General features: G+C 48.4%; 1 protein-coding gene and 1 non-coding gene across 3 annotated transcripts in view; both read right to left on the bottom strand.

Annotated features, from left to right (window-relative positions):
• The window catches only part of PRKCB (protein kinase C beta), a 380,788-nt gene that overhangs the window by 184,022 nt on the left and 182,359 nt on the right, over nucleotides 1–14,407 (bottom strand). The gene's annotated exons all lie outside the window — the stretch shown is intronic.
• On the bottom strand, nucleotides 10,211–10,283 carry TRNAG-CCC (transfer RNA glycine (anticodon CCC)). Its single transcript has one exon. It is a non-coding gene; the product is annotated as a tRNA-Gly (tRNA).

The raw sequence follows: 14,407 nt of genomic DNA, 5'->3' as shown, positions 1-14,407 counted from the left end.
GGTTGTGGGACCTGCAGAGCTCCAGGATTCAGAAGGACCCCAGCTGCCACCTCTCCTGCTCGAGGACTGAGCTGCTACCCCAGTAACAGCATCAGGGCTTGAAAGCAAAAAACAAAAACTACAGGCTCCCTGTTGATGGCTTAGCCAGCCATGTTTCCATCCTTGGGCAACGAGACTAAAAAAAAAAGAAAAAAAAAATACATCAGGTTCCTTGAAACAGCCCCAGTGCTCTGTGCAATAGGGAGGAGGGAGGAGGGTTCAGGATGGGGAACACATGTATACCTGTGGCGGATTCATTTTGATATTTGGCAAATCTAATACAGTTATGTAAAGTTTAAAAATAAAATAAAATTAAAAAAAAAAAAAAATGCTTCCCACTGCCCGCCCCGTGTGAATCCACCTTAAAAGGTGAGAAATGAGCACCTCAAACCCACCTGTTCATGACCCGCATTGGCCTGAAGGGGGAGCTCAAGGCTTCTCTCACTCCCCTCGCTGGCTCAACTCTGCAACTCCATAGACTGTAGCCCGCCAGGCTCCTCTGTCTATGGAATTTTCCAGGCAAGAATACTGGAGCAAGTTGCCATTTCCTACTCCAGGGGATCTTCCGGATCCAGGGACCGAACCCAAATCTCCAGGGTCTCCTGCACTGGCAGTCGGATTCTTTACCACTGTGCCACCTGGGCCTCTAAGGAAGATGAGAGCCAGTCTGGTTGATCAAATTCCAGGACGCTGACTGGCCCAACCTCAGTGGGTGGAGCTTTCATAGGCCCTAAAGCCGCGCGCACCTTTAAGTGGTGGTCCCATCCTCCTGGTCCCATGGTCTCACCCTAAGAAGGGTGGGCATGACTGGCCTGGACCAACTCCACTCCAAGTCCTGGGGCAAGTTCTCTCTCTCCTTTTGGTTCCTGTGCTCCCTTCTGGGTTCCCTGATATGTTGACCTTATGTGAGCCAAGAATTAGCTTTGAGGATATTTTAACTGCTTGAACTGTGGTGCTGGAGAAGACTCTTGCGAGTCCCTTGGACTGCAAGGATATCCAACCAGTCCATCCTAAAGGAGACCAGTCCTGGGTGTTCATTGGAAGGACTGATGCTGAAGCTGAAACTCCAGTACTTTGGCCACCCCATGCAGAGTTGATTCATTGGAAAAGACTCTGATGCTGGGAGGGATTGGGGGCAGGAGGAGAAGGGGATGACAGAGGATGAGATGGCTGGATGGCATCACCAACTCGATGCACATGAGTTTGAGTGAACTCTGGGAGTTGGTGATGGACAGGGAGGCCTGGCGTGCTGCGATTCATGGGGTCGCAAAGAGTCGGACATGACTGAGTGACTAAACTGACTGACTGAGGCCTGCCTCAATAGAAGGGAGTCCCCAAGGGCCTCACGAGCTCTACTTAGAGATCGGAGGCAAAACTCCACTAAGAATAAAGTTGCTCTTTGCTGGCATTGCACTTTCCTCCATGCCTATATCTTAGTGGGGAATCTCAGGGAGAAGACCTCAAGCATTCCTAACCAGACACTGCCGACAGGAAGAGCAGAAACCACAGCGCAGCCTTCAGGCAGGGTCCTGGTTCAAGATTACCTCTAACCAGATTAAAGGAGTGTATGCCCTGCACACCCTAATCCTATCAGCAACCCCATCCTTAAACCATCGCTATAAAACTCCTCACCAAACTGTCCTGGGTGGGGACACACAGTTTCAGGGGCAGGAACCTGCTTTGCCCTGGCAAAGCAATGAAGCTATTCTTTTCTACTTCACCCCAAACCCTGTCTCCAAGGTTCAATCCAGCACTGGTGCACAGAAGCCGAGCTCCCCGCATCACCATCAGTAAAACAGATAATTAGTGGGAAGCTGCTATATAACGGGGAGCCCAGATTGGTGCTCTATGATGACCTAGAGGGGTGAGATGGGGGGTGGGAGGGCGCCTCAAGCGGGAGGGGATATATACATATAGTTGTGACTGATTTGCACTGCAGTACAGCAGAAACCAACACAACATTGTAAAGCAATTATCCTCCAATTAAAAATTTTACAAAAAACAAAAACCCCTCTCCATCTTAGCAAGTCTCTTTCGCAGCAGGAGGTGCCAAGATGCACAAAGAAAGAGAAGGAAGAAGAAAACACAGTGATTGCGAGCTGTCCATATGCCCAGTGACAGCCATGTGGAAGGTGTTACTCACGCTGATTTCAGTGACGATGAAAGGAGCCCAGTCTAGAGAGGACCTTCTCCAAGGTCAACCAAATGGCCCCTGGAGGGCTGGGACTCACCCCACGTCTGCCTGGCTCCAAAGTGGGAATACAGCAGGGTATTCTCTCTTTCCTCTGCAACCCCCAACTACATTAACGTCTCATCCTTCAGGTCCGGCTAAAATAGCACTTCCTTTCTGCTTTCCTTTGTTCATTCACCCAGTAAATGTTTTCTGAGAGCAAGGTTCTTCCCAGGCATTGAGGGTACAACTGTGAGCAAAGGAGACAATACCTCTTCTGGTGGAACTTATGTTCTAATGGCAGAGAGAAAGCAAAAGAAAATAACTGCCATGCCCCTCACCTCTTTGGGCTTCCCAGGTGACTCAGATGGTAAAGAATCTGCCTACAGGGGGCACCCAGGTTTGATCCCTGGGTTGGGAAGATCCCCTGGACAAGGGCACAGCAACCCCACTCCAGTATTCTTGCCTGGAGAATTCCATGGACAGAGGAGCCTGGCGGGCTACAGTCCATGGGGTTGCAAAGAGTCAGACAGGACTGAGTGTCTAACACTCACCCCTATCTTTCCCATCACAGTATTTATACCACTGCTTTGTAGCTGTGTGTTTAACTGCATCTCTCTCATGCTTAGCTGCATGCAACATGAGGGAATTTTGCTCTCCATGATATCCCAGAGCATATATTGTACTTAGCATACAGAAGGTGCTTGAATACTTAATGAGTGAGAGTCAACATTTATTGAGTGTTTAATTCATGCCAGGAGCCACTTGCAGGGAGTTATCAGACATTAACTCATTTAATCGTCATAACACCTCTATGACGTTTGTACTGCTTACTACCCCCATTTTACAGATGAGGAAACCGAGGGACCGAGAGGGGTAGTGACTTGCCCAGGGCTGCCCAGCCACCAGCACTGCATGGCACACAGTAGGTGGCACATAGTGAGAGGTCCGTGAGCTGTGATGGCAGCAGAGGGCTGCAGTCACCGCTATGAAGCACGGAGAGGCCCTAGACGATGCACATGACCTGGACAGTCCTGTGCAAGATGAATTACACCAGACAGGAGAAAGAAAGGCCACTCAGGCAGGATGCAGAGGAAGATCTGTTTCTCTGTGGTTTATTTAGAGGCTGATGGAGGCTCCTCCAATCTCATTCCCTTGCCTCCTCTTTCAGGAGGGCCAAGGCTTGTAAATACCAACTCCACCCATCCCCACTCCCACCCCCGACACCCGCTCTCATCTCTCAGACGACCCAGAAAACAGGTCATCTCCGGATTGATTTCTGGTCCCTTCCCTCCTTCCACTTGGGAGAGCTTGGAACAAAGCCACACGCCCACAGCTGGGGTCCTTAGGACCTTCAAGGAGAATCATTCAGGGTGCCTGTCTATGTCTGCCCAGGCCCAAGGGGCAGGTCTGCACCTGGAGATGACCCTCCCCCAAAACCAGACACAGGTGACTGATGGAGAGGTGGATGCTCAGCTCAAGTGTCAGAGGCCGGGCCGTCAGGACACGAAGAGCCGTAGGGCTGAGGTGGTGATTACTGACAGCAGGCTCCAAGGAGAAAGGAACAAAGGCTTCATGACCCCAGGGATGGAGCTCCTGGTTGCAGTCTCCTAGGGGCCTGGCATTCTGCCCTCCAGTTCCATCTGACTCTCCTGTGTCCTCTAAAATTTATCCTTTGTACTTAAGCCAACCTAAGCAGGCATCTGCTACCTGCACTGGGAGGAGGGCCGGGGGTGGAATAATTGTCAAGATATTTACAATCACTTTGGCTCAAGTACTGCCCATACTGCCCACTGACCGATCAGAATGGGCTGCGGGGCCTAGCTACGCTGGGAGTTAACCCTTTAGTTGCCAGATCATGACAAGGTAGGGTGGGGAGGAGCTGCCAGGGAAAGAAGTGGATGGGTGGCAGGTGGGAGGGGGAGGTTCCGACGGCCCAGTGGCTATTCACCAACCAGCAGGTAAATACTTCATCATTTTCACAACTGGTCCAGTCGTGCTGGTGGATACAGGTTAAATGGCAGCCCTGCCTTTAGCTGAAGTACATTCCTTTCCCAGCCTCTGAGGCTGTGACTATTGACCAGGATGAGGTCAGGGATCCACGTGGCCTCTAAGTCAGAACTCTCCCCCCAGGTCTGTCTGGACCCCAGTCAAAGACGCAATGCCCAGCCCTGCCTCCATCCCTCCCCGACCTTGTTCTACAGTTGGCTTCCCCAGCCCAGCCCACAAGGGCTGGACCCCCTCCAGTGTCCCTGTAGCCCAACCGCATTCCTGGCCCAGGTCCTTCTTCATGTTCACAGGTTACCATCTGGATGCCAAAGGCCACACTAAGTTTACAAACAGGCTGTATTTGGCCCATATGGAGCGTCTTAAAAATATTTTAAAAATCCTGAAATGTCAGAAAAAAAATGTAGATTTCTGGTTCCTTTTGAAAACTCACAAGTTGGGGCAACACTGGACACATGTTCCTCTGGGCGGAGCAGCGATGGCACCCTTTAGATAAAGCATAAGCTTTCTAGTTCTCCACAGTTCCCATCATTCTCTGTTGTCTCACACCTTGCCTGCTTCGCTCTCTTCCCTTCCCCACCTGGCCCCTGTAGGAATCTGGGTTTGTGACTTTTGCCAGACTCCCCATCCTCTCTCCTTAGGAGTCCACTGACTGGGGTCCTCTCTCCCTAGGAGTCCACTGACTGGGGTCCTTTCTTCCTAGGAGTCACTGGCTGGGGTCCAACCACATGTGGACATAACCTCATACTCCTGAATGATGAGTTCATGCAGTTCAGTGCCAAGAGCTTTCAGAAATGGGCTTGAAATTTTTGTATCCCTCCCGCAGCATCACCACTTGACCTCTAGTCATCTCTCCCACCTGGTCATCTCTCCCATCCCTAAGAAATCAGGTTCTCACAGGATCCTGGCATGATGCCTCTACCCACTGTTTCATGGCATTGAGCTCTATCATGCTTCATACTAGGCACACTTGGATTTCCAAGTTTTCTTCCATGTCTGATCCTCATGCAAGACATTGTCAAATAACAAGAATAAAATGATTATCAACTACTGTGACTCTCACTGCCACCATGAATTCAGCACTCTTCCAAGCACTGTGCTAAGGGTTCCATATCACATCATTATTGTTGTTGTTGTTTAGTAGCTAAGTCCTGTCTGACTCTTTGTGACCCCATGGACTGCAGCCTACCAGGCTCCTCTGTCCATTGTCCCAAGCAAGAATACTGGAGTCAGTTGCCACTTCTTTCTCCAGGGGATCTTCCTGACCCAGGGATCGAACCCGTGTCTTTTATGTCTCCTACACCGGTAGGCAGGTTCTTTACCACTAGCACCACCTGGATATCATATCATTAAACCCTCATAAAGGCCAATGACATAGGAGTTATAATCCTGGTATTCCAGATGACCAAACTGAGGCTTAGAGAAGGAACTTTTCCAAGGTCACAAAGCAAGAAAGAAGAAGAGACAGGACTGCAATCACGTTTGTCAGGTTCCAAATATGCAGGTAGCAGAGTGGGGACACCTGAGTGTCACCTGGCTGCTCCTCAGCCTTCCCAGAGGGCCTCCAACCCAATAGGGGGTTACAGATGATGACACCCCTCATCCCACACAAATGTGGCACCAGCCACCAACAGGTCACTCAGAACTCCCCACCCCCACCCCCAAACCAGAGTCTTCACTGTGAACACCTACTCCCCAGGACCAAAGGACAGGCCCATCCCAGCTCAGCATCTTCCGCTCATCACCTGCCTCCAGGCTCGTGCAGCTAAGGATGAAGGAAGCACAGATCAGGGGGAAAAAAAGAACTTTAAATCTCTAAATCACAACCTAAAATAGCCTCTCTCAGCCTGAATGGGCTGTATGGCTTTGTGCACAGGTGGGCTGAAATTCGGCTGAGCTGAGGCAAAGCTGCAGGAATACGGAAGCTGCGCTGAAACACCAAGGTCATGAGAGCACACACCGCAGCGTCAGTCAGAGGAGAAAGTCAGGGCAGCCTATAAATTCAGACTGTGTCATCCCTGGCCCTTCACAGGCCACAAAAGCCTCAAAGGTATGTTTCCCAGGAGGTAGACAGGCAAGGCGAACCTGGAGACCCCAGCTGGAAATAGGGTCAGAAGAAAAGGAAGCTTGCAAGCCTGGGCTCTGGAGTTAACCGTGAGGCCTCAGGCAAGTTACTTGAGCACTCTGCGTCTCTGCTTCCTTGTCCATAAAGCGCAGATAAACACAGTACCCACCTCATCGACTGGATGTGACGGCTAAAGCTCCCAGCATGCACCTTGCATGAAGGACGTACAGGCTCTGGAGTGTATTATTCCAAAGAGAAAAGATAATCATGGTAACACCTCCCAAACTTCAGTCTTGAGCTGTAATATTTTTGCATGCCTACATTCTACCAATAAAATTATTTATTAATACTTGGTGCTGTTTTTTCACTCAGAATGCCACTTTCACCTATTTTAAAACCTATTTTAAAATAAAACTAAGAGTGTGAACTTGTGGGATCGGTGTGCAAATTATGTTTTTTTCTAACACACCTTAAAAATGAAATAGACAACCCTTACAATGAAATTTTAAGATGTTCATCCCACCGGACTGCATTAACAAGCTGCAGAAACACAGACATACATCTGTGCAGTGAGTAAGCCGATCGGCATTACCCTGTGGGGGCAAATGGGCATGTATATCAAAAGTCCAAATACTTCTCCCGTTTTGACCCAGCCGTCCCACTTCTGGGACTTGATCCTGGAGATAAACCCACAAACATAAGAAATTTTATACACACACGGTTGTTCACTGCAGCATCGTTTATAATAGTGAAAGATTTTAAATGAGCCAAATGTCATAGGGATGGAGATACTCAAATCTTACTGCAGTTACACAATGGACTACCATTCAGGTATGAAAATGAAACTTTCTGCACTAACGTGGAGAAAATCTTAAGGGTATATTTTTAAGAGAAGTCAAAAAAGAAAAAAAAAAAAGCAGAACCCAAGGTGCAGAACTATGCTGCAGGCAACCTTTGGGTTGAGAAAGTGAGGTAGGATAAGAAAGTGTGTTTTAAATTACTCAGGTCTGCAAAAGCAAATGCTAGAAGGAGAGGCTGCAAGAGAAGTTAATAAAAAAGTGTTTCTTTAGGAAGGCAGGAGGGAACAAAGTGGAAAGGAATACAACTTTTCCTTATATAGCTCTGTAGCGTTTTGATGGCACTCCACTCCAGTACTCTTGCCTGGAAAATCCCATGGATGGAGGAGCCTGGTAGGCTGCAGTCCATGGGGTCGCTGAGAGTCGGACACGACTGAGCGACTTCACTTTCACTTTTCACTTTCATGCATCAGAGAAGGAAATGGCACCCCACTCCAGTGTTCTTGCCTGGAGAATCCCAGGGATGGGGGAGCCTGGTGGGCTGCCATCTTTGGGGTCACACAGAGTCGGACACGACTGAAGCAACTTAGCAGCAGCAGCAGCAGCAGCAGCACAGTGTTGATGACAGTAGAATATTTTCGTGTTTATCTGGACATCACGAAACTCCCACCGCACATACCAGCCTGCCGGGTAACCCAACAGCATCGCCATGTCCCAAACTGCAGACAAAATGCCGAGAATTCCCGAGAGACAAAGAGGCAGGGGAACCTTAATTAGGATGATGTGGACTGAGATTCTGTGCACATGAAATGCGTAGAATGTTAGAAGCTGTAATTACACAGTTGGAAGGGGGACACTGTAATTTGGTGAAGATGTTTCATTGTGTTCCCGGAGAGCAGAGTGAATTGTGCTGATGAGCTGTGTAGATGCTCCGGTGCCTGCGGGAGGCTGTGATACCCACGGCTGCTACAACGCCCGCCCCTTGGGCAAATAAGTAATTGTTCCATTTAAAGACAAGCTTCTGCTGTGTCAACTTCAGTAGGATTTTAAATATGATTTCCTGGGTTACAATCTGCACTGGAGACAGTGTCAACATTAGGGGTTAATTAATAGCCACATTCAAATTTAAGACACAGCTCTTGCAGTTATTAGCTTCCGGACTACAGGGCAAATTATTTAACCCTTTCAAGTTTTAGTTTCTACATCTAAAAATTGGATAATAATAATAATTACTGCCTAAGTTGAGGGGAGAGCTCAATGCATTACTGCCTGAAAACTGCTTAACAGTCACTGGTGGAAGTAAATATTTTTAAATGTTCACTGTTATCATTCATTTTCTGTCCACAGCCTTTGCCCATATTTAAATTCAAGTTTGCTTCTTTCTAAATGATTAGTAACAAGCTTCCTATACAACGTAAAGAACATTACCCACTCACCCATGATATACACAGTAAATATTTTCCCAGTTTTTCACTTGCCTTTTAAATTTTGTTGATCTTTCTTTCAACATCTAACACCACAAGTGTGTTTGTGTGTGTGCGTGTGTGTTGTTTTTTTTTTTTTTAAACTTTACAATATTGTATTAATATTTTGCCAAATATCGAAATGAATCCACCACAGGTATACCTGTGTTCCCCATCCTGAACCCTCTTCCCTCCTCCCTCCCCATACCCTCCCTCTGGGTCGTCCCAGTGCACCAGCCCCAAGCATCCAGTACCGTGCATCGAACCTGGACTGGCGACTCGTTTCATACATGATATTATACATGTTTCAATGCCATTGTCCCAAATCTCCCCACCCTCTCCCTCTCCCACAGAGTCCATAAGATTGATCTATACATCAGTGTCTCTTTTGCTGTCTCATACACAGGGTTATTATGTTATTTATTTGGCTGTGTTGGGTCTTAGCCTGCAGCATGTGGAATCTTTAGTTGCAGCATGCAAACTCTTGGTTGAGGCATGTGGGATCTAGTTCCCTGACCAGGGATCAAACCTGGGCCTTCTGCATTATGAGCACAGAGCCTTAGCCACTAGACCACCAGGGAAGTCCACATGTGAGTGTGCATGCTCAGTCGCGTCCGACTCTTTGAGATCCCGTGGACTGTAGCTCACCGGGCTCCTCTGTCCATGGGATGTCCCAGGCAAGAATACTGGAGTGGGTTACCATTTCCTTCCCCAGGGGATGTTCCTGACCTAGGAGTTGAACTCGCATCTCTTATGTCTCCTGTATTGGTAGGCGGGTTCTTTACTATGAGTGCCACCTGGGAATGATCCGCTTATTCACCAAGTATTTGTTGAGTGTCTGGTATGTGTCAGAAGCTGGATGAACAAAATCAAACACAGGGTCTGCGGGACCCTGACGGGCTGCCAGCCTAGCTGGGAGGCGATAGTAAAAAGGGACAAACAAATGCACACTTCTGAGTGCCGTGCAGGAGAAGCTCGGGGTGCTTAAAGAGTTAACGGTGAGGGATTCCATCACCAGATCTGGGAGGCTTCCCCGAGGAGGTGAAGTCCCAGCTAACATCTGAAGGACAGAGGGTGAAACCTGGACCTGGGGCACTTGACAGGGCTCTGCAACCCCCGGGGGCTACTATTCAGCTGCAGGCACCGTGCTTCAACACAGGCAGACCGGGCTGATCCACTCCTCTGCCCCCTGCCTGGCTCCAAGCTCTGCCTCAGCCCCCATCCCCTGTCTTCAACTCAAGTCCCTCAGCCGTGAGACCCCAGCCCTCATAAGAGAGGACTTAGTAGAGATCTCATGAGCCAGATTCTCAAGGTAGATGGTCTGAATTTTGTCTCAGCTCTGTTACTTCCCAGTCATGAGGCCTTGAGCAAGTTCCTCAAGCTATATGAGCCTCAGTTTTCTCACCTGTCAAATGGGGAGACGCTGCAGCAGGATGGCACACGCGGCGAGGCTGGGCTTCCTGGGCTGAATCCCAGACGTAACGACTTCTCGTGTGACTTGGGGCAGATTACCTAATGTTGCTGTGCTTCCACCTCCTCATTTTCTAAAAGGTATTTATTTATTTGGCTGTGCTGGGTCTTAACTGTGGCACGTGGGGTCTTCGATCTTCGTTGCACGTGCAGGATCTTTGTGGCATGAGAACTCTTAGTCGGGGCATGTGGGATCTAGTTCCCTGACCAGGGATTGAACCTGGGCCCCCTGCACTGGGAGTGCAGAGTCCTAGCCATTGGACCATTAGGGAAGTCCCACCTCATTTTTAAAGTAGAAACAATAATAATAGCATTAAATGTTCACAGGATCATGAGATGCTATTGAGTTAATTTTTGTAAAAAGCTCAGCACGGTGCTTGGCAATTAGTAAACACTCTATGTGGGTAGAATATAATAAATAAACAAATGTTTTGGCTTTTATATTTGTGAACATTCATGAAATCATGATTATACTGTGCTTATCAGCACAGTGACTGGTAGACAGTGTGCACTTGATCGATGTCAACTTAAAATAAAGACTTTACCTATGATCTTGGCCAAGTCACTTCCATGCTCTGGTCTCAGTTCCCCCTTGAAAAAACAAGGAAGTTTAGCTGGGTATTCCCCAAGGGCCCTTCGAGTTCTTACACACTGCCTTCCAGGCTGTTCACACAGCTCTGCCCTGCCTCTTCCTGTGAATTCACTGCTCAGTGTATACAGTAGCCTTTCAGGGACCAGACACACTGCCACAGATCACACCCTTGTTTTATAAATAAATCCTCCATCAACCACAAAACATGTACACCCAGCCTCTCCCCTAGCTTCCCCTTCCCCCCACAGCGCCATCAGCCAACAAAGGGAGGGGCATCCCGCTCCCTGCTGTGTGTAGGTCACCCAAACGCAGGACCAGGACATGAGGTTACTGAGGTTACTTAACTTAAAAGATGCTGTCAGCTTGATTCCTGGACTCAGAGCACCATGCCGGCTTCCTGACAGCTTCCTCTGCCACAGAAGCCCTGGGCACCCCCACGCCTGCCTTTCAGAAGAGCAGAAAGAGCTCTTACGTAGAAGGACATGCAGGACGTGGCTGAAGCGAACGTCTGCCAGGCCACCATCAGCAGCTGGGACTCTGGACAGCACAAGCCCGTGTAGGTTCTGATCCTAATGACTCTAACTCTGGGCACTAGAAGCATGGATCCTAAACCAATAGATCCATACAGACAAGGAACCTAACTGAAGAAGACAAGTCCTGTGCACACCAACTGATTACCCTGTCACCAAGAACATTACTGGGACACCTGTCAGCAGTTATTAAAGAGCTCTCATGTGCCATGTGCTGTCCCGGGGGGAGTTGTCCAACAGTGGATGCTGACCCCACCCCAAGGGCTCTCTAGATTCCAGTGAGGGATAACCATCATCATCACCATGATCATCATTATAGTAAGAGCTAACATATGCCAGACACTGTTCTAAGAGCTCTGTGCATGTGGGCTAGGTTGCTTCAGTCGTGTCCAACTCTTTGCAACCCCATGACTGTAGCTCACCAGGCTTCTCTGTCCATGGGACACTCCAGGCAAGAATACTGGAGTGGGCTGTCATGCCCTCCTCCAGGGGATCTTCCCGACTTAGGGATTGAACCCCCATCTTTTATGTCTCCTGCATTGGCAGGTGGTTTCTTTACCACTAGCGCCACCTGGGAAGCCCTCTAAGAGCTTTATATACAATTAATTCATTTGACCCTCACTGACCTTGTACAATAGGTTTATTATTCTCATTTTACAGGGGAGAAAACTGAGGCACAGAGAAGTTAAGTAACTTGTTAAAGGTCACACAGCTAGGCTCTTGGTCATCATATAAATAAGTGACCCTATGATGTGTGACAATAAAGAGAGGTATGAGGGGCTTTAGGAGTACAAAACAGGCAGAAGTGACCTGGTCAGGGAGGTCAGGGAGGGCTTCCCTAAGGAGCTGAGCTGTGGCCTAGAGGATGAGTACAAGTCAATCAGGGTTCTTAAGCCTCAAAGCACATTAAAATCAACTGAGAGGCTTTGAGTCAATAAAGCCTGACTTCATTCGTCTGCAATGGGCCCAGGCACCAGCATTCAGTTTTAAAGCTCTGCAGATGATTCAAACATGCAACCAGAACTGAGACTCCCTGAGTTCAAGGGGAAGAAGAGAAAAGAAGCCGCCGGCAGAGGGAAGAGCAAGGCACGTGCCTTGTGGGGGAAGAGCTGTTGGGAAGGACGGGAGACTGAAGGAAGGAAGCTCAGTCTCGGGGTGAGGAGAGAGGAGTCAGAAAGAGGCTACAGGGATGGATGGGGCCACAGCATGCAGGGCCTGGGAGCAGGGCAACCATATCCTTCATCTCCCAGAGGGGACCCTTGTGAGAACAGTGGGAATAGCAGGGGCACACACTCCTTAGGATCCCAAGGCAACAGAATAAGCAGGTGTGTATACGGGCCCGTGTGACAAAGAAGGATGTATGAAGATCCTGCTTATGGACCGTCAGAGAATCAACGGCGCCTCTAAAACCGTGGGAAGCCACTGACGTGTTTTCAGCAAGAACGATGACAAGATCACACCCGGTTTTTGAAAAGATGACTCCGCAGCAATACGGAAATGACAGGCTGATGAGACAGAGAGGAAGCAGGGCGTCAGGACAAGAGGCAGCTGGTCCAGGGAGAGTGGGTGGGGCCTGGACGAAGGTCCTGTCTGTGCGGATGGACAGAACTGTCTGTGGGGGGGTGTGCCTCGTTTGGTTTTCTTACACTGCAAAAGAGTTTCTTACACATTGAAGGTTTGTGGCAACCCTGCATCTAGCAAGTCCATCGGCGCCATTTTTCCAACAGCATTTGCTCACTTTCTGTCTCTGTCACATTTTGGTAAGTTTCATGATATTTCAAACCCTCCACCCGCAAAAAAAGATTACAGCCCGCTGAAGGCTCCCATGATAGCATTTTTTAGCAATAACATATTTTAAAATTAAGATATATACACTGTTTCTTAATTTCTATTTGGAGGGAGTGGGGTGCTACCCTGGTGGCTCAGATGATAAAGAATCTGCCTGCAATGAGGGAGACCTGGGTTCAATCCCTGGGTTGGGAAGATCCCCTGGAGAAGGGCATGGCAACCCACTGCGGTATTCTTGCCTGAAGATTTCCATAGACAGAGGAGCCTGGCAGGCTACAGTCCATGAGATCGCAAAGAGTCGGGCACGACTGGGCAACTAACACTTTCACTTTCACTTTAGTGTTTTTTAGACATAATACTACTGCATACTTAAAAGGAATACCGTAGAGTATGAACATAACTTCTACATTCAGTGGGAAATCAAAAAATCCATGTGATATTTGCATTACTGGTGGTCTGGGACTTAACCCACGGTATCTCCAAGGTACGCCTATAAACGTCAGGTTTGATTATTATTTAGGAGGTACAAAGTGATGGAGAGACTATGAGGATGGGGAAAGTCTAGGCACACAGAAGAGGCCCCAAGAATTGACCCACGGTCAGGAGAATTTTGGAGATTCAGTTAAGGGGTGAAGAGAATCAAAGGCAGAGAGTTGCAACAGGAAGGGCTGAGATGCAGAATCAGAGGAGGGTCAGAACCAATGGGCTGAGTTTGAAAGCAAACAGGTCCAAGATTCTGAGTCAAACAAACACTTATATAACACGCAAGGCACTGTAAGCTCTTTGCACGAACCAACTTATTTCACACAACATCCCCACCCAGTAGATAGATGATTGTCCTCATCTTGAAAATGAAGAAACTGGGGCACAGAGCAGTTAAGTGGCTTATCCAGAGTCACACAGCCAGTAAGCAACAGAGCCAAGATTTGAACCCAGGCAGGCTGGCTCCAGAGTCCAACACTGCTTGTTACTTTGAAACAACAAGCAAGACCAGAAACCTGAACCTGAACATTTTACTCTACTCTCACCTCCAAACTACTGCTGAAAGTACCAGAAGCAATTGTTTAAAAATAGAATCTATTTCAGCCCAGAAAATCAGGGAAAAGTGCCAAGTAAAAAACAAAAGCTCTTGAAATGTTTCTCAATATATAGAAAAGGTGAAGCTTGAATTGAGGGAAAGGCATCCTGGCCCAGGTATTCCTATTTAAAAAGGATTAAGAATGGCAAGGTCTGATGCAGGGTGGGGGGTAACTGAGCAAATATAGAAAGTTGAGTTGAATCCTCGCCGCGCAGTCCCTGGCAGCAGCAGGCCCTTAATAAATATACGGAATGATGAATGATTCTCCCTGAAGACTGCATGTAGGAGAAGCAAGTGGCTGCCAGATACCCCCCATACATTGCACCCTGACCCCGCCGCAGGTCCCACGGGACACGGAGAGTTCAAGTACAGCAGGGGGACACTGAAGCAGCAGTTTCCTTAACCAGG

Source organism: Bubalus kerabau, chromosome 23, assembly GCF_029407905.1.
Source record: "Bubalus kerabau isolate K-KA32 ecotype Philippines breed swamp buffalo chromosome 23, PCC_UOA_SB_1v2, whole genome shotgun sequence".
NCBI lineage: Eukaryota > Metazoa > Chordata > Mammalia > Artiodactyla > Bovidae > Bubalus > Bubalus kerabau.
The sequence above is the reverse complement of the archived record's forward strand: the minus strand, read 5'-3'. Positions and strand labels throughout refer to the sequence as shown.